This window comes from Ascaphus truei, chromosome 5, assembly GCF_040206685.1.
Source record: "Ascaphus truei isolate aAscTru1 chromosome 5, aAscTru1.hap1, whole genome shotgun sequence".
Classification (NCBI taxonomy): Eukaryota; Metazoa; Chordata; class Amphibia; order Anura; family Ascaphidae; genus Ascaphus; species Ascaphus truei.
The window spans coordinates 138952514-138980229 of NC_134487.1; the positions used below are offsets into that span (position 1 = coordinate 138952514).

Consider the following 27716-nt stretch of genomic DNA (forward strand, 5'->3'; position numbering starts at 1 on the left):
ATATATATATATATATAAAATAATATATTTATGGCGCTATATAAATAAAGACATACAATACAATATATATATATATATATATATATATATATATATACATATATATACATATATATTGTATTGTATGTCTTTATTTATATAGCGCCATAAATGTACATAGCGCTTCACAGTAGTAATACATATCATATAAATAACAAATAATATAAATAACAGGTCATGGGAATAAGTGCTTCAGACATAAGAGTGACATTAAGGAAAAGGAGTCCCTGTTCCAAGGAGCTTACAATCTAATTGGTAGGTAGGGAGAACGTACAGAGAGAGTAGGAGGGAATTCTAGTAAGTGCGTCTGCAGGGGGCCAAGCTTTATGTATCATGTGTCCAGGATTATCCAGTGCTATTCATATGCTTCTTTAAGCAGATGTGTCTTAAGGTGGGTCTTAAAGGTGTATAGAGAGAGTGCTAGTCGGGTATTGAGGGGAAGGGCATTCCAGAGGTGCGGGGCAGAAAGTGAGAAAGGTTTAAGGCGGGAGAGAGTTTTAGATACAAAGGGGGTAGAAAGAAGACATCCTTGAGAAGAACGCAAGAGTCGGGATGGTGCATAGCGAGAAATTAGGGCTGAGATGTAAGGAGGGGCAGAAGAATGTAAAGCTTTAAAAGTGAGGAGGAGAATTGAGTGTGAGATACGGGATTTTATCGGATGCCAGGAGAGGGATTTCAGGTGGGGAGATGCGGAGACAGATTTAGGAAAGAGTAGAGTGATTCTGGCAGCAGCGTTTAGGATAGATTGTAGAGGAGACAGGTGAGAGGCAGGAAGGCCGGACAGCAGGAGGTTGCAGTAATCGAGACGTGGGAGAATGAGGGCCTGAGTCAGAGTTTTAGCAGTCGAGTAACAGAGGAAAGGGCGTATCTTTGTGATATTGCGGAGGAAAAAGCGACAAGTTTTAGAAACGTTTTGAATATGAAAGGAGAATGAGAGAGAGGAATCAAGTGTAACCCCATGGCAGCGTGCTTGGGCTACTGGATGAATGATCGTATTTCCAATAGTAACGTGGAAGAAGGTAGTAGGGCCAGGTTTGGGAGGAAGTATGAGGAGCTCTGTTTTTGCCATATTAAGTTTCAGTCGGCGGAGGGCCATCCAGGATGATATTCCAGAGAGGCATTCAGAAACTTTGGTCTGTATAGCAGGTGTAAGGTCAGGGGTTGAAAGGTAAATTTGTGTGTCATCAGCATAGAGGTGATATTTAAACCCAAAAGATGTGATTAGGTCACCTAGAGAGAGTGTGTAAAAAGAAAAGAGAAGGGGTCCCAGGAAAGAGCCCTGGGGTACCTCCACAGAGAGATCGATAGAGGAGGAGGAGGTGTTAGCAAAAGAGACACTGAAGGTACGATGGGAGAGGTAAGAGGAGATCCAGTATAGAGCTTTATACCGAATACCAAGATTATGGAGAATGTGAAGGAGAAGAGGGTGGTCCATGGTGTCGAATGCTGCAGAGAGGGTGAGTAATATGAGCAGAGTGTAATGACCTCTGTCTTTGGCAGCATGGAGGTCGTCAGTTATTTTAGTGAGGGCAGTTTCAGTAGAGTGAGAAGTGCGGAAGCCAGATTGTAGAGGGTCTAGAAGAGAATAGGTGTTGAGAAAGTGTAGCAATCGAGAGAATACAAGACGTTCAAGGAGTTTGGAGGCAAATGGCAGGAGGGAGACAGGTCAATAGTTAGAAGGACAGGTAGGGTCAAGCTTGCTGTTTTTGAGTAATGGTATAACGGTTGCATGCTTGAAGGAGGATGGAAAGGTACCAGAGTAGAGGGAAGAGTTAAAGATCTGTGTGAGCATAGGGATTATAGTAGTAGCAAGAGATTTCAGGAGATGGGAGGGAATGGGATCAAGAGGGCAAGTGGTAGAGGGAGAAGAGGAGATCAGCAGTGACACATCCTCCTCCGAGATAGCGGAAAAAGAGTCAAGAAAGGCAGGAGGAGAGTTGGGAAGCAGTGTGGGATGGGAGGAGGCAACAGATGGGATGTTTGACGTATGGATTCCACCTTTTCCTTTAAAAAGTCAGCAAAGTCCTGAGGTGAGATGGAGGAAGAATAGGAGGCAGCCGAGGGTGGTCTGAGTAGAGAGTCAAAGACAGAAAAGAGTCGGCGTGGGTTAGACTTGTGTGTGTTGATTAGTGATGAAAAGTAGGTTTTATATATATATGTATATATATATATATATATATATATATATATATACACACACACACACACACACACACACACACAATCTCTGGCATATTGCTATGCACGGCATCAAACAATGGAAGGGATAAACAAAAGTACATATAACATTTGTAAATATTTGAAAAATTGCAATCAACAGAGGGGAAAAAAGAGTAAAAATACAGGCAACTGCCTCTATTACTAGACAGGTCATTAAGAGTTGTGGGGGTCCCTCGGTACTGATGGAGTTAATACGTAACTGAGGTTTCATGCCACCGCTTATCTCTCTGACAAGTGATTGGAAGGGTGGGGGTGTGGAGAAGATGGAGGCAGAGTCCTCCAGTTGAGATTGCCCACACCTGTCCAGTGAGAAGTAGTCTGAGATACTCCTGTTTCAGTGAAATATGCCAGCCATTCATTCCCATTGGAGGCATGTTTTGTAGAGGGGCTCGGGCAATATTTAATAACATCTATTACATTGAAAGGGCTACTATAATGTGACTATCATGCAGTCTGCACTAAGATGTTAGATTGCTATTGTAATCACATTCCAAAGAGTTAAGCTGCGCTTATAGTGCCGGCGACGCGATAGCAACGTCAGGCTGCGGTTGCTGGAAAAATCAAATTGAGATGACTTCCAGCGATCGGGACCAAGCCGTTGATCCATCGCGCCGCGCTTACTATAAGCGCATGCGACGGCGGCAATGCATTTGTTGTGCCGTCGTGTCGCTGTCACCGGAACTACACGAGCAGCCTTATCCAGCTCAAGTTTGGCTACTATTCAGTAATATCACAGCTCTGGGGATGTCCTTTATGGTGATATTATTCCAATTTGCCATTACCTGACTGAATTGAATACCATATAGGTCACTATACAGAGAATTCATATGGGCAGGCCAAAGAATTGTGGAGCAAAAATATCACTTATGTTTCCGTTTCAGCTCAGTGTATCCATAAAATGAAGTCTGAAAGGTATAATTGGTTATCCTGTTATTCAAGTGTTAGTTTATTCATTAAACTCTGATAGTGCCCATAGGGGCAGTATTACACAGAAACTTCCATGAACTTGAATGGGAGTTTCCATGCGATGGTGCCTCAATCTGCACAATTGCAGTTCAATGAATAACCCCCAAAGGGTCTATATCCTATAGCTCGTTATATGGAGAATAAGAATTGTGGTGGCAGTGTGAGAACCTACTTGCAAGGTACTGGGCTACAATGTCAGAGGTATATGACTATATAAGCATGTGTGGGTTGGTATAGAAAGTATCTTTGTTTGTGTCGGTGTATCTGTGTTTAGACTATTTGTGCTAGATTTGCCAACTGCTCTGTGTTTGTTTTCAGTGTCTGTGTGGCCCAATGCTACATCCCATTGACAAAACATATATGGTAAAAAGTATAAAGTTAAATACTTCAATAATAATATTAAAAACTTGGTTATTTAGTTAACCCTTTGGCCAAAGCGGCATAAGCCTGCATACCAACGTCAAGGTATAACCAAATTAATGCAGGTCCTACACTTCACTGTGAACCCTTCCTTTTACCTCTGTAAGAGGGGAAGAACCATTGTAGGTCTTGTTCCTGCAGCAAAACGAAAAGACCTCCCAAGTTAAAAAGGTAAAGGAGAAGGAGTGAGCTCTGGGGGGAGGTGCCACCAGCCTCCAAACAACTGCTACCAGTCAAAAATTGATGTGTGTATTAGTGTGTTAATGAGTGTGTACTGTGTGTGGATCAGTGTCTGTAAGTATATAATTGCGTATTCATCATTTTGTACGGTGGGGTAAAGGCGCATCAGGTGTTGGCATTACTGGACACCAGCTATAAATGGCAGATGGATGCATCACCCCTTCACTGCGAGAGAGCACAGTGACAATCTGCTGTCGCTCGGGCAGTAAAGGAATAAAAAATATAATTTGTCACTTACACGCATGTGCTTGTGTGCGTGAAAGGGGTTAAAAACAACCAGCTCTCCAGTTATCCCACTCACCTCCCTGCAGGGCACCAAAAATGAGCACTCATACTACAAAATCGTTACATTATGCCCCAATTATGCTGCGACCACAGGATTAATTTAAGGGCTTACACCTCAGGAATCCTCAGTCCCCCTTGTACTAGAAACATTTATAATTAAAACAAAAATTACCAAAATGTGTCCGAGAATGCGGTTACTCTCTTCAAAAGGTTAATAGCTTTAATTGGAGCTCAAAGACATTATTTATTACATTTTACATTTAATGTTATAAAAGGCGTACAGTGCTTGTTACAGAGGTAGGTGTTACAAAAACATACAATACAAAGGTGCAGACAGCTTAGAAAAAGGAATAAAACAGAAAGCCTAGTACGTTACCAGTGAATGATATTAGATATTAGATCCTTCAAGAGGCCATCAAATGGGAAATTCCACATGTTACAGGTACAGCACACAACTGGATGCATTCTGTTTTCTGGATTCTAAATTACACGTTTTAAACCCAAACCTTGCCTCTGTGACAAAGAACAGACATAAGAGCCGATTTTGTGGTTGGGTTTTATCTCCCACTCATCTCTCTCTTTTCTGTGACACATTTTAGGACTGCTTTTTTCTGGGAAAGGGGGGGTTATTTAATGTTAAATTGATGTGAGAAAATAAAACACAATTCACTCTCTCCCTGTAACCATTTGATTAATAATATCCATGTGTCATGGGAGATCAGACCATTACACTGGGGCCGAAAATACCACATCGAACGAAGGAGTTAAATAAACAAGGTTTATTTCATCTGGAGCCAACAGGAGCACAAACACAGTCTCAACTCACCAAAACAGAGAAGTACGGAGGGGAATCGTATCTCACTAGGTGATGGGCACTGCCGTAGCTATTTTAACCAGGATGTCTTCCACGTTCCGTCCACCTCAGAGTATCAGGATGATAGCCTCTTAATTCTGCATTCAAATTTCCCACTAGTATCTGACACGGAGACAAGCTATGAACAACTATCAGAACTGTGGAGCTCTGATTGGCGTGGCCTTACATACTTTCCCAGCCTCCATCTGAAAGCATGGAAAATCAGGTGCCGACCAATCAGTGAAGAGATTGTCTTCGCTGAGCCAATCAGAGGCTTAGGGCTCCCCCGATACAGACCAATCATGGCCGTGGTCAGTGAGAGTGCTTTAGGACAGCCCACAGGGGCGGCTTAAGGAGAGTGGTACAGTCAAACTGACCAATTGGAATCGAGCGGACGGGACTAGAACCCAGGCCTTGGTTTTTCGTTTCAACATGATACCTCATACAGAGCTAAGCGCCTCACTGTCGGGGATTAACAATGCTTCCACTCTTGGAGTACATGTTCCCTGATATTAGTCCATGCCCTCCGCACTTCACCAGTGTTCCCAAGCACTGCACCTCACGCCAAAGGATAGCCCAAGGTTTCATTGTGTGCTGGCAGGGCTGAGTGAATTACCAGCCCTACAAAAATGTAACCTAACAAAATATATACACAAAATACACATGAGCAGCCATTTTGGCTGCCTAAGATGGCCATGATAACCTGTTACATAGGTCGCCATCTTGACAAGTAGGCAACCAACAGACGTAACCTTTAATATACATGCCAGGCTGCCCTTACCATCACACTGCGTCCCTGCGTTCAGATAAATCTGATGCATGCATAGACACCCCCTTAGTTATAATACTAATGGTACCCTTGAGCGGGAAACTAATTATCTAGTATTTTTTTTATATGTGATATTATTATGGGTTGTATCAGATATGAATTATCTTACATAATGGGAATCTGTAATAACTAATAGTGTCCCTTCTGACACCTCTTGTTCTGCTGGTCAGGGAAGGTCTCTGGAATTTATGACACCCTTTGAAGCTTGCTGTGGCAGATAGAAATATTAAGGGGTTAATTGAATAAACATATCTACATCAATAAAAGCCCATAAAGCGAAGAATGATGAATGAGAGAGATTACACTTCTATGGTCCCTACTCAAGCCATAAAACGAGAGCAGCATGCCCTACAAATCAAACTGGATTTACTATTTAGCAGTTGGCAGTACAGAGTCAGAGTTTGTTTAAATCAGGACACTACAACAAACAGATGCTATCCCAATGAAAAGCTTCTGTGGGTTGCAATGAAGGTAACCACTCATTCACAGACTGTCAGGGACAGTATGGATCTTTTTTTGGTGTGTAGTGATCCTGGAGCTGAACCATAGTATTCCTACAGTAACTCTGGGGACCACCTGCTTCCAGAAAGATTTAGCTTTTTATGTGACAGGAAAATCAATGTAAAATCAAAGATGGTTTCTGAGGTCAATCAATACGAAGGCACAATGTTATGCTTTGATGACATGGTGGCTTCCTATTGGCCCGTGGAAGTAAGGCTTGGTTGGCAGCCATATTGATTTTCCAAAAGGGACCAGACACATTGGTAGGTGGTTTGCTTCTTGAACCCTCTGGAATGCTTATTTCTAGTGTGGTAATCAGCAGGGTGTTTAGCTTCGTGGACTAGAATTATATATTGGGGATATCTCTGGGGATGGCAGTGCAAGGGGTGGTAATGCCCTCTGAAATTATCTGTTTATAAGTTAAGAAGTTAAACTACAGTTGAACTGTGTTGGATGGAGTTAAACAAGACATCTCCTATTCAACACTCAAGAAAACATGAGCCAACAACTCATTAACCAACATTCAAGAACATTACTATTTTAATGTTACTGTTTTTAACCTCTCATTTTCTTCTGTATACACCTATCATTACCACTACACACTGAGCAGCCCTCACCCCGTCCAAACTGCATTTTTCATTCTACCCTCACTAACTCAATTTATATATTGTCACCTCTACTTTCTTCTCCACTCCTCTGTTCTCATGAGCTCCTTTCTTACCTGTACCCTCTTTTACCACTCAGCATCCTGCACTAAAAGCTTACAAACCCTTCTCATGCCTTTCTTTTCTTCCCATGCTTTTCCTATTTGCTTTTGAGGATCTCTCTTCCAATCCTAGACCCTGTAAAATGTATACCTGCTCCCACTCTTGCTTCCCACTTACTATTAACCAAAATTGTGGTTCCAACCCCTCTAACTTCATAGCAATCCATTGCCTACCACCCTCCCCAGTGGCGGATTTCCCATTAGGCCTGATAGGCCCGGGTCTAGGGCGATAAAATTTTCGGGTGGCATATATCGGCTCATGGCGCCTGCGCATGCTCGATGGGCACTTACCAGCTGCTTGTGCGTATGTCAATGGACACTTGCCAGCCACTTGTGTGCGTACGCGATGGGCACTTGCCAGCTGCTCGTGCGTATGCACAATGGACACTTGCCAGCCACTAGTGTGCGTACGCTATGGGTGCTTGCCCATTGTGCATATTCGGCTCGCAAGCCCCAATTGTGCATGTGCGACCGACATGTCTGGATCGAGTTGCCATGGCAATGGAACGCCGCAGCGTCAAATGAAGGAGGAGGTAAGCACCAGGTAAATGCCTAAGGGTGGCCCTGGACCGGAAACATTGCACTTTGTGAGTATATGTGTCCAAACTGTTAAAATCTTATGGGACCCTGCCGAGTTATTGTTTTTTTGTACACCCTGTGAGGTACACTCATTAAATAGCAGCTACTTGGCCGCTTTAAAATTGGATTTGATTACGTGATTATTTATTTTTGTACTTGATGTATTGTTGAGTGCTGATCCATTTTCTTTACTGAGTTACAGTCATGGAAACACCATTCAGCTTCTTCCTGATATTTCGGATCGTGCCCACGCCAGGGAGTGACGTCACTCACCTTCGACACAGTGACACGAGGAGAGAGAGAGCGAGAGCAACGGAGGACGGCTTCATCGGGAGTACTTGCAACTCCAGGCTGATCCTTATTATTCTGCACTTCATACTACGGACATTGGCTATTGCCCAGTTTAGTAGCAGTCAACTCTCCAACACCCTCTCCCTACTTACGCTCCTCTATCTCCATCATGCTCATCACTGGCATATGCCACAAGGTATAGTGCCTTTGAGCTTTTCAGACGGCTTTTCTATCTATGGAAACATAGTGGATAGATTTCTTTGTGTGTTTTATTTAATGTTAATGGGGTCTGGTATCATCTGCACAATAGTATATAGATATTCTCCTTGAGAATTCTGTTGATAGAGAGAAATGCAGCTGATTCCCAAATATCATCGGATTTCTCTGGGTTCAAAACGTCCCCTAAATCTTGCTCCCATTGTCTCATGTAGGACTTGTCAGTACGGTTTCCAGTGTAATAAAATTTGGCAGAGAATGTGTAAGAAAATGCCTTAATTGGATTTAATGGTACAGTTCTGTATCAGGAATTTTATGGGGGGGGGTAGGTTAAAGTAATTTAAAAAAAAACATCACTTTATTATCTTACACTAGATCACTAGATCCCTAATTCTGTTGATGCCTCTCTTTTTCCACCAAATGAAGCCATTTTCTACATACCTGGAGCAAATATAGGGTTGTGGAAGAGTGACAACATACCCATTTGAGCCGAAATACGACCATGTTTAGTACCTGTACATCCCATATTCTCAAGGAGTCAGCCACAGTAGGCAGGAGTTAGGAACCATATAGTTTATCATTTTTAGGGAGCCATAGTAATGAACTTATTTCTAAAGGCTTAATTAGTGTGTTCTCTAAATCCACCTATCTAATCATGTAACGTGGCATATGCAAGAGAGACAGCTGAGCTGCTCTGTAATAAGATCTCAGGCATGGTACTGCTAAGCCTATTGATTTTTTTCTGGGCTGGACTAGGACCTTTTGATGTACTCACAACTTTTTCCTATTCCAAATAAAATGCATAATTTTCTGTTGAAGTCTATCAACTTCCTACATGCTAATTGGAATAGGGAGAGTTCTAAAAAGCGACAAGATTTTTTATACTAAAGTCATCTTTATAGTATTAACTGCTGTAGCAAGACCAAGTCTCAATATCTTTTTTAAGAGTTTTACAGTATACATCTAGGGATAATTCAGCTGGTATAAAATAAAGTATGGTTAGGTGATTTTAAATCCTAATTTAGTGTATGGTATTTTCTTGCCATTTGAGGTTGAAATTGAGATCAGTTTGACCGTTTCCAATGGTAATGTGATAGTCAGTGTTTCTGACTTGTTACTATTTACAGTACTTTGAAGCCTGATATAATTTCAAATTTACCTAGCGTGTTGTAAAGATTTGATAGGGTAAGTATGGCTTTTGTGATTATCATAAAAATGTCATCAGTGAAGAGACTGGTTTTATATTCTTGATTATTAATCATGAAACATGGAGATATTTGGATCATTCCACAGGTTAATTGCCTGGAGCTCTATAGATAGAGCAAATAAAAGTGAGGACTGTGAACAGCCTTGTCACGTACCATTTTTAATAGGTAATGAGTTTGAGAAATACCCTGCACTTCTTATTGTTGTCTCAAGAGAGCTATATTATGAGTTAACAAAAGTTAGAAAACTGTCTTTAAATCCAAATGCCTCTAAGTTTGTTGTTAGAGAGTTCCAGGCAACCCTGTTGAATGTTATTTCGATGTTCAACATTAACAGCATCATAGGGGTTGTGGTTTGGTTTGCTAGGTGAACGAGATTAACAGTTCACCTTACATTATCTGGAGCCTGTATGTTTGGGATGAAACCGACTGATCAGCATGACTTAATTGTTGTAAAAATGTGTTTATTCTAATGGCATGGATTTTAGTTAAAAGCATAGAATCAGGGTAGCGCACTTTCCCCCACCCCCTGGGAGATATGGCGGCTACGGCGTGTTTGGCATGTTACCTGTGGCTCACAGGAGGGCCGAGCCTCTGCCGCTGGGAGCCTGGGGTGTGTCTGATAATCTGGTGACAGCACCTCCATCTGTGTGGGATCATACTACTGTATATTGGATAACCCCGCCACAGGACACACACTGATAAGAATAACAGTTTACTGTATGCATAAGAGAGAGAATACAATGCAATAATGTCCCCACTAACTGGGCCTCACAGGGCCGTAACCCCACAGTGTCCTCCAGCCAATGTCCACACCTGATGGGATATCTCCCCACAGTACAGAGGGGTCCTTAGACACCCAACAACCCTGGTGACCACAAGAAGCAACCCACCGAATGTGTGAGACAGAGCTGCCTTCAACTAACGTGTGAAGTTAGTGCACTTGTTAGACCTGCCGGGTACTCCAGCACCCGGTAGCCCGACTGTAGACATAGGGGCCATCCGGTCCAATGCCGTCATCGTCATTGACGAGTCCGCCTCCATGTTGGGTTGTGTCCAGCAGGAGTGTCCCACCGTAATAGTCTCTGTCTCTCTCAGATCTGGTCCTAGATCACTGGATCGCCAGTTCGCCGCCGCATACTGGCTGTGTCCCTCACACTGGTACTGCAGGGGAAGTGTCCCTAACTACTGGGCCTGTCCTTGCAGCGACCACAAGATGAGGGAGTCGGGGCCTAGCTTAGGCCTAAGGGGTTCTCTGGCCTAGTGCAGGGGTCACAGACTACCTACCCTATCCAAGCTCCGATTGGCGTGCTCCTAGCACGTGAAAAGTATCTATATCTTCAGCAGGGAGAATACTGTAGCCCTATTGACTGGTTCGTGCCATGTGAGCTGCAGCACCAGGGACTGCCAAGGCTTGTAGTTCCCGCAGAGGACCTTCCCTTCTATGGCTGCCTTGCATGCCTACACTGCGCATGCGCTGCATCTTGCGCATGTGAGATCGCGGTCAAGATGGCAGTGCCCTGCAACCTCCCCACGCTTTCACCCAGCCTCTGCTGCCAGACGCAGCTACAGCCAGTGGTAGGGAGTAGACCAGGGGGACCCAGGCTATATCCGATCTCTTTGATACTGTCTATAGTTTTTACAATCTGAGAGGTCTTTTCCAGATTTATGAATTAGAGAGGTGGTCATTCTTATAATTTTATTTTGAATCTTTCTGTTTTTTTGAGAAACTGATAATTAGGGCAGTGAGTTATGGAGCAACGATGTTGGCTAATTTTTTATAATGTAAGTCTGAGAATCCATCCGATCTTGTGCCTTAGATGGTTTAAAACTGTTCATTTCCTCCTTTGCTTCCTAGATGGTGAAAGATTTATTTATTTTCTGTAGGGCTTCATGTCATATGTGTTGGAGTTTAAAACTAGTTGGGTGACTTTTTGGCCATCATAGAGCTGGAATAATACCCATGGAATACCTCCATAGTTGAGTTTGGATTGTGTGTAAGAGGGCCTGATTTAAGTCTAATTGCATATATATGTTATTTAGATTCTGCTTCTAATGCGGTCTATTGGACAAAACAGTGTTAGGTTTGTCCCCCTTCTCATAAAAATCTGCCCTGTGTCCATCACCAAGCCTTTTCTGTCTGGGGGCAGAGACAGATTTTTTACTCCTGCCTTGTAAATTACATTTTCTTGAGTATGGGCGGCGATGAGATCTGTTTATGTTTACTTCCAATTAAGCCAATCTGGAAGTTAAATGGGAGATTTACTTCTGTCTAATCCTCTTCAAAAAAAAGTTATTAAGTTTCCATGTGAAATAGGCAGGTGGGTGGATGGTACTTTTAAGAGTGACATCTATCTGAGCATGGTCTGACCTGTATTTTGGAAGAGAAGGCCAAGGGGAGAATACTAAAATCTATCAATGTACTGTATAATCAATCCTAAAGTACAATTGGTGAGGATTTGAGTAAAAGGTGTAGTCCTTATGTGTAGGATATACAGTAGAGACCTCCAAATATCTATAAGTAAATGTTATTTAAGAAAGAGCTAGAGACCTAGCTGCTTGTTAAAAACCCTTTTAAAATAAACGTCTATTTATTTATTTATAGAATGTTTTACCAGGAAGTAATACATTGAGCTACCTCTCGTTTTCAAGTATGTCCTGGGCACAGTTAATATGACAAATAATACATGGTTACAAATACAGTTACATAAATGAACAGGGTATACATTATATACAATACATTGCATGCACAGTTCGAGAAGATGTATATTATAGGCGTATGAAACAGTTACAGACCAGATTAAAATGTGAGACAGCCTTAGATTTGAAAGAACTTAAACTAGTGGTGGATGTGAGAGTCTCTGGTAGGTTGTTCCAGTTTTGGGGTGCATGGTAAGAGAAGGAGGAACGTCCGGATACTTTGTTGAGCCTTGGGACCATGAACAGTCTTTTGGAGTCTGATCTCAGGTGATAAGTGCTGCATGTGGTAGGGGTGAGGAGCTTGTTCAGGTAGGTGAGTCGCTTGCCCAGAAAGTATTTGAAGGCAAGACAGGAAAGGTGATTTTTGCGCCTAGACTCGAGTGATGACAATCTAGTTCTTTGAGTCTATGCCTAATATTACCTTCCCTTTTTTGATTTTTTTTGTGTTGAAGAAAGGATCTACAAGATATGTTTGGAGCGTATACTTTTCCAATAGTGATTGCTGTATTATGTACTATAACAACCCTTCCATCTGCATCTATTTTTGTTGTCTAAAATAAGTGGAAATCAGTTATTAATTAGTATTAGTATCGTGCCTCCTTGTATTTTAGTCTCGGCTGAGGAAAAACAGACTTGTGGGGATTTTTTAATAAAAAAAACACAGCTCTGATCCAGCTTAAAACGGAGTTTCCTCTAACATTGATATATCTACATTGAGTTTCTATAGTCCAGGAAAGCCAAATTTTGTTTTCATGGACTGTTTGGGCCCTTAACGTTGTGGGATTTTATAGACATTTGAGGTAGGGCATTGTTGTTAACTGACTGTCCAGGAACTCATTACTATAACCTAGTATGACTTGAAGTACCTTGAGCAACCTTGAGTAGGGAAAAACATGGGGGATGGGGGGTGTACACAGGCTCCTGGCTAAACAAGATGCACTCATTGGACTGGGAAATTGAATATACTCGTGTACTCTGACAGCACAATTCAGAGACTATAGACCCCGAGAACTGATCAGTATAGTCAATCAAATGTTGACATTAGTTTAGTCTTATGTCTCTGCCTCTATATTCTTAAAGCAACTTGCTTAAAGCATTCTCCCTTTACTGAAGGATAGCCTATTAACATAGAGGCTGCTCCAATCCTAGTTACAATAACAATCGAATTACAACATTATCTTTTTTTATATATACATTTTAAAATATTGTTTAGCTTAAACTCCGTAAATGTGTGCCCGAGGTATTGCCTTTAAAGAAAACCGTTTTCACAGTTTTAGCATGTGGTAAATGTTATGTTACATTGTTATGCTACACCTGTACATACCAACTCGTGGATCTAAGTAAATTATCTGCTAGAATCAACAAACATATAAACATATCTCAAATTCAATGAGTGCCTAGGAACTTGTATATTGAACACAATGTTTTTGGATAACAGTTCAGGAACTGAGCATCATATACTGCACCTTGAAATACTTCATGTCTTCGGGACGATATCCATGCCCAACGCAGGAGTGCTGAAGTTCAATCTCACTTCGGGGAGTCACATGGGGGTCTGCGTTATAGGCCCAGCTTTATCAGCAGCGAAACTATTTCCTTGATAGTATAAAATGCTCTCTGTTGCTCCTCATGAAGTAGCAACAAGTGGAAGGGGAAGCCCCACTTGCATTTTATTCCATGCTTTCTCAAAATGTCTATAAATCGGTTTCAGCTCCCGTTGGTAGGCCAGTGTAATTGGAGATAGGTCCGTAAAATTTTGCAACGGCATTTCTTCAAAGAGTATGTCTGAAAGAAGTCTGGAGGCGTTCAGAATTTCCTCTTTGCTTTTCATCTGTAGGGCTTTACGGGACCCATCAATAACATAAAGCTGAGTAGACGTGGTAGGTAGGTATCCAGTTGATCTACTGTCTCAGGAATCCCGTGGATCCTGATATTGTTCCTATGGGATCTGTCCAAGTCTTCTATTTCTTGCAGTTTAGAGATCAGCTCTTCTGCAGCTTGTAGTCTCTGCTCAAGTTTGTTGTGCGATTCCACTATCTCGTCCGACTTGGTGTGTAGTGTGTCCGTTCTCCGAGAATAGTGATCTCCCTATTCCCCTCCTCTATCACCATTTGGAGCTCTGTTTGAAAGAGGTCCTTGGTGTCTTGAAAAAGATCAGTGATTTCAGCTGATCTGAGTGTCGACTGGCTTGCTCGTTCTCCTTCCAGTTCAGGCGCACGTAGTGATCTGTAAACTTCTTGCAGGCAGGTGGCCAAATTCCACGTTTTAAAAAAAAGTTCATAACTTCATGTCCCGCAGCTTGTTCTTTAGCCTCAGGAGGCATAATCCTGTGTCTATAATGTTCTCACACGTCAATCTGTAGATTCTGATCTTTTTAAATTCCGATTTGGGCTGCTTTTATAATGAAAGTACCAGTTGGGTGCGGAGCAGCTTTACCTCCAGCATCCGCGTCGCACATGTGCCCATGTTCAACTCCTCTCCCATTCTCTTCATGTTCTCACTAAACTGTTGATTTTTCCTCCGTAAAATTCTTAACATACGCCCTTTTCTCTGCTGCTGTACAGCTAAAACTCTAACACATTTGCTCCCATCTTGGCTATTGTAACTTTTTATTGTCTAGTCTTCCTGCCTCTCATCTTTTTCCTCTACACTGTCTCTTTAAGTTATCCATACAATACTGTACCACTTAAAATTGCAAGCTCTTCAGGGCAGGGCTTCAGTTTTCTAATGCTTACTTTTATGTTTGAAGTGCTTATTCCCACTATGTATTCCATCTCATATTATTTTGTTGCATCTTTTACTGCTGCGAAATGCCATATACATGGATGGCGCTATACAAATAGAGATACTACAGTATATACATACAAACATACAAATGGAAGTATGTGTTTATAATTCAATCCCAAATGAGCTTTAAAAATACTGGCAGAAATATGTTCTGTTCTATACCATCTAAGTTTTGACTTCAGTGTAAGCACTAGGACTCAAGGCATTGCACCCCTTTCTGGCATTAACTGCCATTCAAGTAAATGGCAGTTATTGCCGTTTTGCGTTGCGTTTCCCCACATCATGGCTTAGGCTGCGGCCACGCTTCCGCTGACTGCGCAATTCTTGACGAGGTAAATGCTCGCTATTTACATTTGGATGTCCCCGCTTACGCGGAGCGTGTTGTCGTGCGTGTGCTCGTATGTTCTCCCAAGCTTGGTGCTTGGAGAGACTCCTCCGTCTGAGTTTTGAGCGGAGAGCAGGGTCACATGACCTGCTCCGACCAATGGGAAGAGAGAGGGTGTGTTTTAATGTGCTGTCACTTTCAAAGAAAACACAACATGGAATTTAGCGGAGGGGGAGAGGAGAGAAGTGGAAGGGGGGGGAGCGGAGAGAAGTGGAAGGGGGGGGTGCGGAGAGAAGTGGAAGGGGGGGCTGGAGAAAAGTGGAAGGGGAGAGCGGAGAGAAATGGGAGGGGGGAGTGGAGAGAAGTGGAAGGGGGAAGCGGAGAGAAGTGGAGGGGGGAGGGGGGAGCGGAGAGAAGTGGAGGGGGGGGCGGAGAGAGGTGGAGGGGGGTAATGGAGGTGGAGGGGGGGAGTGGAGTGAGGTGGAAGGGGGGAAAGAGAGAAGGAGGGGAGAGAAAGGATAGAAGGGGGAGAGAAAGGAGAGAAGGGGGAGAGAAAGGAGAGAAAGAGGAGAGAGAGAGGGAGGGGAGAGAAAGGGGGAAGGGAGAGAGAGGGGAAGGAGAGAGAGCAGAGGGGGGGAGAGAGAGCAGAGGGGGAGAGAGAGAGCAGAGGGGGAGAGAGAGCAGAGGGGGGAGAGAGAGCAGAGGGGGAGAGAGAGCAAGGGGGGAGAGAAAGGAGAGACAGGGCGAGAGAGGGGAAGGGAGAGAGAGAGGGGAAGGGGGAGAGAGGTGGGCCAGGAGAGAGAGGGGGCGGGAGAGACAGAGTGCAGGGGGGCGGGAGAGAGAGCAGGGGGGCGGGAGAGAGAACAGGGGGGGAAGAGAGAGAGCAATGGGGGGAGAGAGGAGGAAGGAGGGAGGTGGATGAGAGAGGAGGGAAGGAGGGAGGGAAGGGGGAGGGAAGGGAGGAGGGAAGGGGGAGAGAGAAGAGGGAAGGGGGGAGAAAGCAAGGGGGAGAGAAACGAGAGAAGGGGGGAGAGATACAAGAGAAGGGGAGAGAGAGAGGGGGAGAGAGGGGGAGAGAGAGCAGGGGTCGGGAGAGAGAGGGGGGCTCGGAGAGAGAGGGGGTCGGGAGAGGGAGAGCGCATGGGGGCAGGAGAGAGCAATGGGGGGGGAGAGCAATGGGGGGAGAGAACAATGGGGGGTTGGGAAAGAGAAGAGGGAAGGGGGAGAGAGAGGGGGAGAGAGAGAGCGGGGGATGGGAGAGAGAGGGGGGCTGGGATAGAGAGGGGGGCCGGGAGAGGGAGAGCGCATGGCGGCGGGAGGAAAGCGGGGGGGGAGAGAGAGAGAGCAATGGGGAGGGAGAGCAATGGGGGAGAGAGCAATGGGGGGATTTGAAAGAGAAGAGGGAAGGGGGGAGAGAGAGGAGGGAAGGGTGGAGAAAGGAGGGAAGGGGGGAGAGAGGAGGGAAGGGGGGGAGAGAGGATGGAAGAGGGGGTAGAGAGAAAATCGAGGGACACACAGAGACACAGACACAGAGACACAGACACAGAGAGACAAACACAGAGAGACACACACACACACAGAGAGACACACACACACACACACACACACACACACACACACACACACACACACAGAGACACACAGAGACACACACACACAGAGACACACACACACACAGAGACACACACAGAAAGAGACACACACACAGACACACACACACACACACACACACACACACACACAGAGACACACACACACACACACACACACAGAGACACACAAAACACACACACACACACAGACACACACAGATACACACACACACACAAAGAGATACACACACACGCAGAGACACACACACACACAGAGACACACACACACACAGAGACACACACAGACACACAGCGAGACACACAGCGAGACACACAGAGAGACACAAACACACACACACACAGAGAGACACACACACAGACACAGAGAGAGACACACACACAGACAGAGAGAGACACACACAGAGACACAGATCAGACACACAGAGACACAGATACAGACACACAGAGACACAGATACAGACACAGACACAGCCCCGACACAGCCAATGACACGCCCCCTCCCATAATAACCACGCCCCCCGCTCCTGCTCTAAAAGCTCTAAATCAGCCGATCACTCATGCTTGGAGAGCTGGTGATGTCACCGCTCTCAAGCATGAGCGAGTTCAGCGGCAGCGTGGCTGCAGCCTTAGTGAATCCCAGTCATAGGGGCCTATTCACTAAACCTCTATAAATTCAGTGCATTGCGAGCAACTTAACGCACTATAAAAAATGTGTGTCAGGGAAGATAAACTCCAGATGGACAGAGCACATAGGCTTCCTAGACCTTAAGGCCTGGACCCAGCAAAGCCAAGAGATGTGATCACACGTCTACACTACTTCCGTACCAAAGAGGAGATACTCAGAGCTGCTAGTTCCACCCCAAAGATAGAGCAAGATAATGTTCAACTTCTTATCTTCCCGGATTTGGCCCAAATCACGCTGAATAAGCAAAGAATGTACGCGCAGATCACCAATACTCTGCGGAACAATAAAATCCGCTATCGCAGGGGTTTCCCGTGCAAGCTACTGTTTACCGACCAAGAAACAATGTATATTCTTCTTTCACCAGAAGAGGGCGGAGAGAAACTGAGATAATTGGGTCTACTTGAGCCAGAGGACCTGGAGGCTCCCCAGCAGACTCGTCTCTCCCCCCAGTCACAGTGCCCGGCATGGGTGAAGACTCCAACCACAAGGCGAACAAATACCCAGCCCACCTGAAAAATTAGAGCTGGTTATTCACTAAGTACTTATCTAAGATGGCATGCAAGCCGAGTTGTGTTCTGGACATAAGACACAAGTGGATACGGTGTCCACTCCGGAAATGTTTTTCAAAGTTAAACATAGGTTGCGATGATATCTGGAGTCCACTTGCCAGCTTGAACTACTCTGAAAGACCATGATGGACTGTTCATCAAGAAGCTACTGATGACAGCTTCTCATGCTGTGAAGTGTTCTAGTTTAAGGTTACAGGTTATTATGCCGCTCACTTTGGAACTGTTTTTCTAAGCTAATTATAGGTTTCGAGACATTTAGAGTTTGATCGTGAGTTTGAACTAATCCGAACACTCAGAGCGGTTAGCACATGAAGGTCCAACCTGAAACTGTTTTCCAGGAAGAAGTATGTTATGGATATACAGTAGGGTTCAGGTCTACATGTTGTTCATTCCAGAAATGTTTTCCCAAAGTTCAATAGCTGATTCTCTATTATACATTAAGCATTAAAGGTTGCGTTACTATGTATATATTTTACCCTGCTTTTTTTTTCTCTTCCCCCATAGACCAAATATAGGTTTTCAGATAGCCAAACACTGGCTGCCAGCCTGATCTACTCAATGCTTCAAAAATTGAGAAAAGATAAGGTGATGTAAATAATTACAATGTTTGATTCCCCCCCCCCCCCCTTCTTCACCTTTTGATGTGTACGACCACACATACAATCCACCCCGCATTTTTTGGGGTGTTACTTTTGTTTTAACATCACTGAAGGTTTAGCTCCCAAACAAAGGAGCATTGTGGCGTTAAGCCGTTTGGCCATTTGACCCTTAACGCCCCCCCCCCCCCCCCATGTTCATTTATCCTGTGAACGCGATAGATTCGCACCACAGGACCTATTATGGTTGGTCTCCCCAAACACGGTTTGGAAACCGAGGTCCTCTGTTTACCCCACCCCACCTTGCCTACCTTCTTCCCATGCCGAGTTCTAGAAGTTCAATAATTTGTCACTACTGAGTAATAATAACCTGTGTATCTTTTGATGTATATGTTTCTGCAACAAAAGACAGGGGTGCCCAATGCTACATCCAATTGACAAAACATATAAAGTAATAAGTATAACATTTAAATACTTCAATAAAAATAATATTTACTTGGTTATTTAGTTAAACCCTTTGGCAAAAGTGTCATAAGCCTGCGTACCACGTCATGGTATAACCAAACTTAATGCAGGTCCTACACTACACTGTGAACCCTTCCCTTTACCTCGGTATGAGGGGAGAGAACCATAGTAGATCCTGTTCCAGCAAAGTAAAAAGACCTCCCAAGTTAAAAAGGTGAGGAGTGAGCTCTGGGGGGGAGGTGCCACCTACCTCCATACAACTGTTACCAGTTAGAAATTGATTAACTCACACATTCCCAGAAAGCTCAAACTCCCACACCCACCACATCATGAATATATATTTATGTCAAAAAGAGAGCTGCTGGGCGTGGCAAATGTATACAACAAAAGACAGGGGTGCCCAATGCAACATCCAATTGACAAAACATTTCTGGCAAAAAAATCGATTTCCGGCATTTTTAGGCTTATCACACGGCTTGTTTTAGCCAGAGTGTTATAGTACTACTATTATTATCGGAGCTTTCTGAGCAGCAACAGCAACACAGGCAATATCGCACTATAAAGGCATTTATGTGCTATATTCTCACTTATCGAAGTTTAGTGAACGAGCCCCATAGAATCAAGAAGGATTCATAGAAATGTAGTATAAGCTCAAATAATTTTAAATGTATGTACAAGCGGCATTAATGAGAAATGCAATATGTCGGCACCAAATAAATTCTAATCCTATCCTAAAAAAACACTTTGAAATTAAAACGTTATGTAAGAAATATTGTAATTATTATGCAAATGTAAGCAGTTACGTGTGCATAAATATATTCCAATGTCTTGATTCCAATTTTTCTTTGACTTTCCTGTTTCAATCCCAAACTATACTGCTAGAACGATAGTAACAGTCCTCTTATGAATGGCTCAGGGGTCATATATGCATCAGGACAATACACAAGGTTGTGAAAGTGAACGGAAAGCATACATATTATGGTCTGATTATTTACCGGCGGGCATCACATCCTGTAAATTATTATATTCATTACACCATCATCAAGAACAGTGAAGTGACTCACGTATACAAATCCCGTTTGTAACCTCGATGAAATACAGATCACGATGGCAATAAATTAGAAGAATTATGCAGAGTGTAAGTCTACCAATTTCATAGTATAGAAGGCAACATAGAAGATGACAAAAAGTAAATTAAAGCTATAATAGATGGAAGCATAACTCACAATAAAAAATATCATTCTTGTGCTGTAGAGATCTCTTCCTTTTTATTCATTTTTATTGTCCACTCAACCTTTAATATCATGGTTTATGAGTCACCAGCCTTTGCAAGTACAGATGTATTATTTTTGGTTACTCATATATTATCTAGTGTACACAAGTGATAGATGTAACTTTTTATAGAGTTAGATCATAATGATAGGGAATTAAAGAATGTAATTTAATTCTGTTAATTCAGTTCCTCGAATGGTAATGTTGTTGATTGTTAATGGTAAAGCATAAGTTTCTAATCGGTAGTTTTATCACTTCTAATAATTAATGCTAGTGCTTCAGCACATAACACTTAAAATGCATCTAATTAAGCAATTTACAAGCTGTGCGCACACTCAGCATAGCTGTATATGAACTGGCACATACTGTGGATATCAAAGCTGGAAACACATTATTAAAAAGGACATAGGTTAACTGGGGATTTCACTCCTTGGATAACCTCAGGTACTTATTTTCTGATCGGATTTGTAAGACTTTTATATTTACATTAAAAGGTCACAAAAAACTTTTTTTACAGAAAAGTTACAGTCTGATTATTTTTACAGTATGACATCACAATGCAGTGTCCTATCTATTCTCCTATTTGTTCGCTTAATACAGTACCAGTGTTTTTAACATGGACCAATATAAGGAGACTGCTCCAAGGACCTCACAGTTTCATGTTACTTGGACAAAGAGGTAGAGTGACTAGATGTCCTGGTTTAGCCAGGACAGTCCCAGTTTTTAGGGCTCTGTCCCGACTTTTTTTGGGGTGGGTTTTTTTTTAGCCCATTGATCGCTCATGCACAATCGCCACATGCCAACTGCTCGTGCGCATGCGCGATCGACATTTGCAGACTACGCATGCGCGATCGGCCCTTGCCAGCTGCTTGTGTTCATGCACAAACGGCACGCATCAGGCACGCATGTGCAATCGGCATATGCCGGTCGCTCATGCGTATGAATGACTGGCAAGCTGTGATCGCGCATGCACATGAGCGACACATAAGCGACCAGCAAACACATATGGCGATCGCGCATGTGCACAAGCAGCCAGCAAGTACCGATCACACATGCGTGATTGGCAAGTTCTCTTCGCGCATGCGCAGTCGGTCTGCGCTGACTGCGCATGCGTGACATTTACCGGGACAAATCTGGTCACTCTGCGAATAGGGCTAAATCATATACAGAACAGGGAAGCAAATTCGCAATATATGGAGTAAGGGCCACAAAGAGAACATTAAAATACAGTATCATTATAGTTTCATTATATAACATTCATAAATTGTAATTCACACAGTTTTGATCATCTAGGCCAGGGGAGCGCAATCTTTTTATCCTACTTCCAGTGCCGGCCGGCCCCCCGCACTCTTGGACCCATCCACCCGCATTGTGGGGTTTAGCGGGACAGTTGGTATGCCACTGCCCAGGTGAAATCCTTTCCCTGCCAGAGGGGCCTGCAAAGCATTACAAGCAGGCCCATCCCTAGGTTATATGCCGCCCCTATGCAAGCACTATTTATAATGCACCCCGCTCACTCCCCCCCTCCCCCCCCAAAAAGGTCTGCAAAAAAATCCCCTCTCCCTCCAGGAAGGAAGCAGGGGGTCTCCAGAGCAAATCCACAGTCATTTTGGCATCTGCTTCCTGAGATAATTACCTCATTAGGGGATGCTGGTATCTTCTGCTCAGGTTTAGTTGTCCCATCACATGGGCCAATATGAAGCCGTGACATCAATGGGGGCTTTCTATTAGCCTATGTGACCAGGGGCTTTAAACCTGAGCTGAGATACCAGCACCCCCTAAGGAGGTAAGTATCCCAGGAAGCTAGGGGTCCCCGGAATCGAAATTAATGCGGTTCAACCTAGAGACCCTGTGCTTCAACCTTGTACTTAAAAAAGTTAAGCAGCAGGGCTGTTACACTTTCCCTCTTGCCGCCCCCTGAGACCTGCTGCTTTATCTGTTTACTGCCTAGGGACAGGCCTGACAAGGCATGTCCAATATATGTCACACCCTTCTGGCAGAAAAAAAACCTGGACTGGCTGAATCTGTATTGCTGATCAGGAGCCTGGTACCTACCTATAAGTAATACCCAACTGGGGGCAATGTAAATATTGTCAGCATCCATCACTTGCCACGCTACCAAAAATGAGATAATATGCTGGCATTTTGATTTATGTTTAATGTAAGACTGTAAACTCCATAAATGTTCTCCAGCGACATGTCTGGGCTTTTAGCACTAAAGGAGTTAAGTGCCGGTCTTTGTGCATGATTTCTAAAAGCCACCTCTTTCCCACACACTACACAGCCCGGCTGAAAAGCCAACCAGATCACATTTCTGAAAAGCTCCATGACTGGCCCGTTATTCTGGAGCCGAGCGAGTCTGTGCTGTGATGGATGACGCTGCGTAATAGTTATACAGCAATACAGGTGCCTTCTAGACATTTCATTAGCTTCACTAGAGCCGCTGCATACTATATTAAGTAACTGTCACATTAACCCTATTTTTGACAGCCAAGTGGCAGGTGAAATTTTTTTTTCCACACCGTTTCTGACAGTTAATAAAATGTAGAATAACACGCAGGTTAATTTCATTTGCAAGATACAGCCTTCTGTGTTACTACTACAGCGCAATATTGTGCAGTGAAAGCTAATGCAAAATCACATTAAAAGCAATTGGAGGGTCGTCTATCTGTGATAAATCAGGTGCACTTTACACCACATCTGTCTTGATACATAGATGTATATTGTATAAGATGTGAGATCGTATAAGACGTACTGACTTCAATGGAGCTACTGTGTCAGACTACATAGAACAGAGATCTGGGATCTCGGAGAATATACCCCATTGGGTTCTATTTACTAAACTCTCCAGGTTGCAAACCCCAGTGCAAAAAACGGCCCCACATATATCAAATAAAAGGAATCCCATTGAAAACAACTGGAGTTTTTCCTTGATAAATCCGGTGCATTTCTTTTGCACTGATTTGGACACATTTGTAAATAACCCCATAGGCCACTGAGACTTCCCCATTGGCGTTAATGGGGAGGCACATGGCAGTTTTACTGGTGACATCAAAAAGTAATAGACCAAACTTAATTATAATTATCTGTTTGTATTGTTGTCAACATGATAAAAAATTGCACACAAGGGGGTTATGTATAAATGTCTCCTGTCGGCAAAACCGGTGCATTTGTTTGCTCCAGTTTTGCCATGGTTTTGGAGCCGAGATACTGGTACATAACCCCCAATATACATTACCCACTTGATTATAATGTATTATTTATTAAAATGTCCTCAGCATACAGTAGTACAGATGGAAGATGGAGAACAGTAAAATAATGATAATAAACAATCTCATCACAATTTAAAAGTGTCACGGCCAGAGGTGTAAAAGGCATACAATAAGCAAATATATAATCCTGAACATCAATATAAGGATTGCAGCATACAGGTATATATATATATATATATATATATATATTGCAAAATACAAGAAGACAGCGCAGCCTCCATAGCGTAACTCTGTGATAATATTTAATAAATTCCAAAAGATAAAAACATGCCACTCACAAAAATGGACAGAATATGTGCATTGAGCTGTAACTACAGCAGGAATTGTCTGGGTAGTAATGAATACTCATTTGGTACACTTCCGTTGAAGGGCTGGATCCTAGTGGTGGTGGGTAGGGGGGTCTGACGCATGCACATTTGAGTAAACGCTAGTTACTCCGAATCTGTGCGCTCACACTACCTTCCCCCGGCAAGCTGGTACTGCCTGTTAGGTTCCACAGCTCCTCAGCTCCGTCAGAAAGATACTCCTTCCTGCTCCCAGATTCCTTCAGACAGCTCAAGTTTATAACCCTATGCGTTTCGTCGAAGTGGTAAAAGCGACTTCATCATGGGTGGTGCCATAAAGGGTCTGATTACCCTTATATTGTCCATATATAATTACTTAAAAGAAAATCTATTTTTAACCCTTAATGGGTACCTAAGAGTGTTTGCTGGTACTGGGAAGACAACAAAATACATATTTAAGGACTCCATTTGCACAGGCTCAGTACCACAAGATTGGCGTAAAGCAGATGTGGTGCCTATATTTAAAAAGGGAGCTAGATCACAACCGGGGAATTACAGACTTGTAAGCCTGACGTCAATAGTAGGGAAACTACTTGAAGGTTTAATACGGGATAATGTTCAGGAATACCTAATGGAAAACAAAATTATTAGTAATAGTCAGCATGGATTTATGAAGGATAGATCATGCCAAACTAACCTTATTTGTTTCTTTGAGGAGGTAAGTAGGAATTTAGACCAGGGTAATGCAGTTGATGTGGTCTACTTAGATTTTGCAAAGGCTTTTGATACGCTTTCACACAAGAGGTTGGTGTACAAAATAAAGAAAATTGGACTCAGTAATAATATATGCACCTGGATTGAAAACTGGTTAAAGGATAGACAATAGAGGGTTGTCATAAATGGAACTTTTTCAGGTTGGGCTAAAGTCGTGAGTGGAGTACCTCAGGGATCGGTGCTGGGACCCCTGCTTTTTAACTTGTTTATTAATGACCTTGAGGTTGGCATCGAGAGCAAAGTCTCTATCTGTGCTGATGATACTAAATTGTGTAAGGTAATAGAATCAGAGCAGGGTGAAATTTCTCTTCAGACGGACTTGGAGAGACTGGAAACGTGGGCAGGTAAATGGCAGATGAGGTTTAATACAGATAAATGTAAGGTTATGCATTTGGGATGCAAGAATAAAAAGGCGAATTACAAATTAAATGGGGATAAACTGGGGGAATCCTTGATTGGGAAGGATTTAGGAGGGATTGTAGACAGCAGGCTTAGCAATAGAGCCCAAAGTCATGCAGTAGCTGCAAAGGCAAACAAGATCTTATCTTGCATCAAACAGGCAATGGATGAAAGGGAAGTAAACATAATTATGCCCCTTTACAAAGCATTAGTAAGACCACACCTTGAATACGGAGTACAATTTTGGGCACCAATCCTAAGAAAAGACATTATGGAACTAGAGAGAGTGCAGAGAAGAGCCACCAAATTAATAAAGGGGATGGACAATCTAATTTATGAGGAGAGACTAGCTAAATTAGATTTATTTACATTAGGAAAGAGGCGTCTGAGAGGGGATATGATAACTATATACAAATATATTCGGGGACAATACAAGGAGCTTTCAAAAGAACTATTCATCCCACGGGCAGTACAAAGGACTCGGGCCATCCCTTAAGGTTGGAGGAAAGGAGATTTCACCAGCAACCAAGGAAAGGGTTCTTTACAGCAAGGGCAGTTAAAATGTGGAATTCATTACCCATGGAGACTGTGATGGCAGATACAATAGATTTGTTAAAAAAAAAGGTTGGACATCTTTTTAGATAGGAAAGGTATACAGGGATATACCAAATAAGTATACATGGGAAGGATGTTGATCCAGGGATAAATCCGATTGCCAATTCTTGGCGTCAGGAAGGAATTTATTTTTCCCCTTATGAGATATCATTGGATGATATGACTCTGGGGTTTTTTGTTTGCCTTCCTCTGAATCAACAAGTAAGTATAGATATATGATAAAGTATCTGTTGTCTAATTTAGCATAGGTTGAACTTGATGGACGTACGTCTTTTTTGAACCTCATCTACTATGTATCTATGTAACTATTTTTTAACTATGTAACTATATTAAGGAATCTAGTAGCAGGAAGGAGTATCTTTCTGACGTAGCCGAGGAGCTGTGGAACCTACTGTGGAACAGTACGAGCTTGCCGGGGGAAGGTAGTGTGAGCGCACAGATTTGGAGTAATTGGCATTTACTCAGATGTGCACGCGTCAACCCCCCCCCCCAACACTAGGATTCAGCCGTTCAAAGGAGGTGTACCGGATGAGTATTCATTACTACCCAGACAATACCCAGAGTTACGCTATGGAGGCTGCACTGTTTTTTGTTTTGCAGTAAATCGTGGGATGTGATTGATCCTGTTGACAGCTGCACGGCATCTCCAGCTTTTTATTTGCAATTTGGCATTTTTTTGCTGGTTTATTCTCCCTTTTTCTCTCTCCCTTTTCCCTTGTCATATATGGTTGTCTGTCTGTTTTGTTACATGTTCAACTCCTGGTTTGAAGTATATAGCCATTTCTTTAACTCTCGCACTAGTTACCCTCCTTATTATTGCGCTGTAAAATTTCCTTTTTTTGTTTTATATATATATATATATATATAATAATATAATATATATATTTACGCAATAATATATATTATTAAAATGTATATTAAAAAAAATATATAAAATAATATATATATATACGCAAATCCAGAAATGCACTACACCTTCCATGTCATAAAGACAGATGCTTGTCCCATAAAAGTCCAATAGTCCAAAAATTACCAGGTTTGACACTGGCAAAGAGAGACAGCACACCGAGTTATTCCAAAAGCATATGTATTAAAACATACTGCCACTGCAACCAACCGACATTTCGGTCCTCAGAACGGGACTATTGCATTACCTGGAAGAAGGTCCCGTTCTGAGGACCGAAACGTCGGTTGGTTGCAGTGGCAGTATGTTTTAATACATATGCTTTTGGAATAACTCGGTGTGCTGTCTCTCTTTGCCAGTGTCAAACCTGGTAATTTTTGGACTATATATATATTTATATAAAATTAAATGTTGATGTTTCAATAACCAGAATTTTTTTTTAGCAAAGCGTAACCCAAACAGCCTTATTAATTTGTGCCCTGATAGCTCTTACTGTAGGTTTATATAGACCGCCACTTTCCACACTAGGTTTTAGGACTAACCAATGCACTTTCAGACAGGTACTGTAAATGGACTTAATATGAATATGAATAGTATTTTGGTTGGTTTGGCCTTAAAACTCTAGGTGGCTCTGTATCAAGGCAAAAGTGGTGCAATTCTGGGGCAAAACAAATCACCAAATGTATTGTTTGGAACCCACTGGTGTACAGCAAATAAAAATACCACTTGTGGGTACATTTGCACGTCAGACTGGTATGCCACCCTTTTCCCCCCATTATCGATTAGCAAACACTGCTTCCACTGCAGCCAGGGATTCTGGGTAATGACATGCAAATGAGCACTAACAGTGAGTCACTCTTTATAAGCAATTCTATCACTGTGTAATATGACACTGAAAAGTGTGTAAATGACTGTGGGGCTTATGCAGAGAGGTACGGAGCAGAAAGGTTTGGCATTTAATTGTGTCCTATGCAGGGTACTCCGGTAGCGCGGTGTGCATGAAATTACTAATTAGGCGAGTTTCACTTGGCGTGAAACTCGCCATT

At 42.9% G+C, this 27716-nt stretch overlaps 1 protein-coding gene across 6 annotated transcripts in view; it reads right to left on the reverse strand.

Moving 5' to 3' along the window:
- Window positions 1–27716, reverse strand: part of ABLIM3 (actin binding LIM protein family member 3) — a 186473-nt gene that overhangs the window by 70540 nt on the left and 88217 nt on the right. The gene's annotated exons all lie outside the window — the stretch shown is intronic.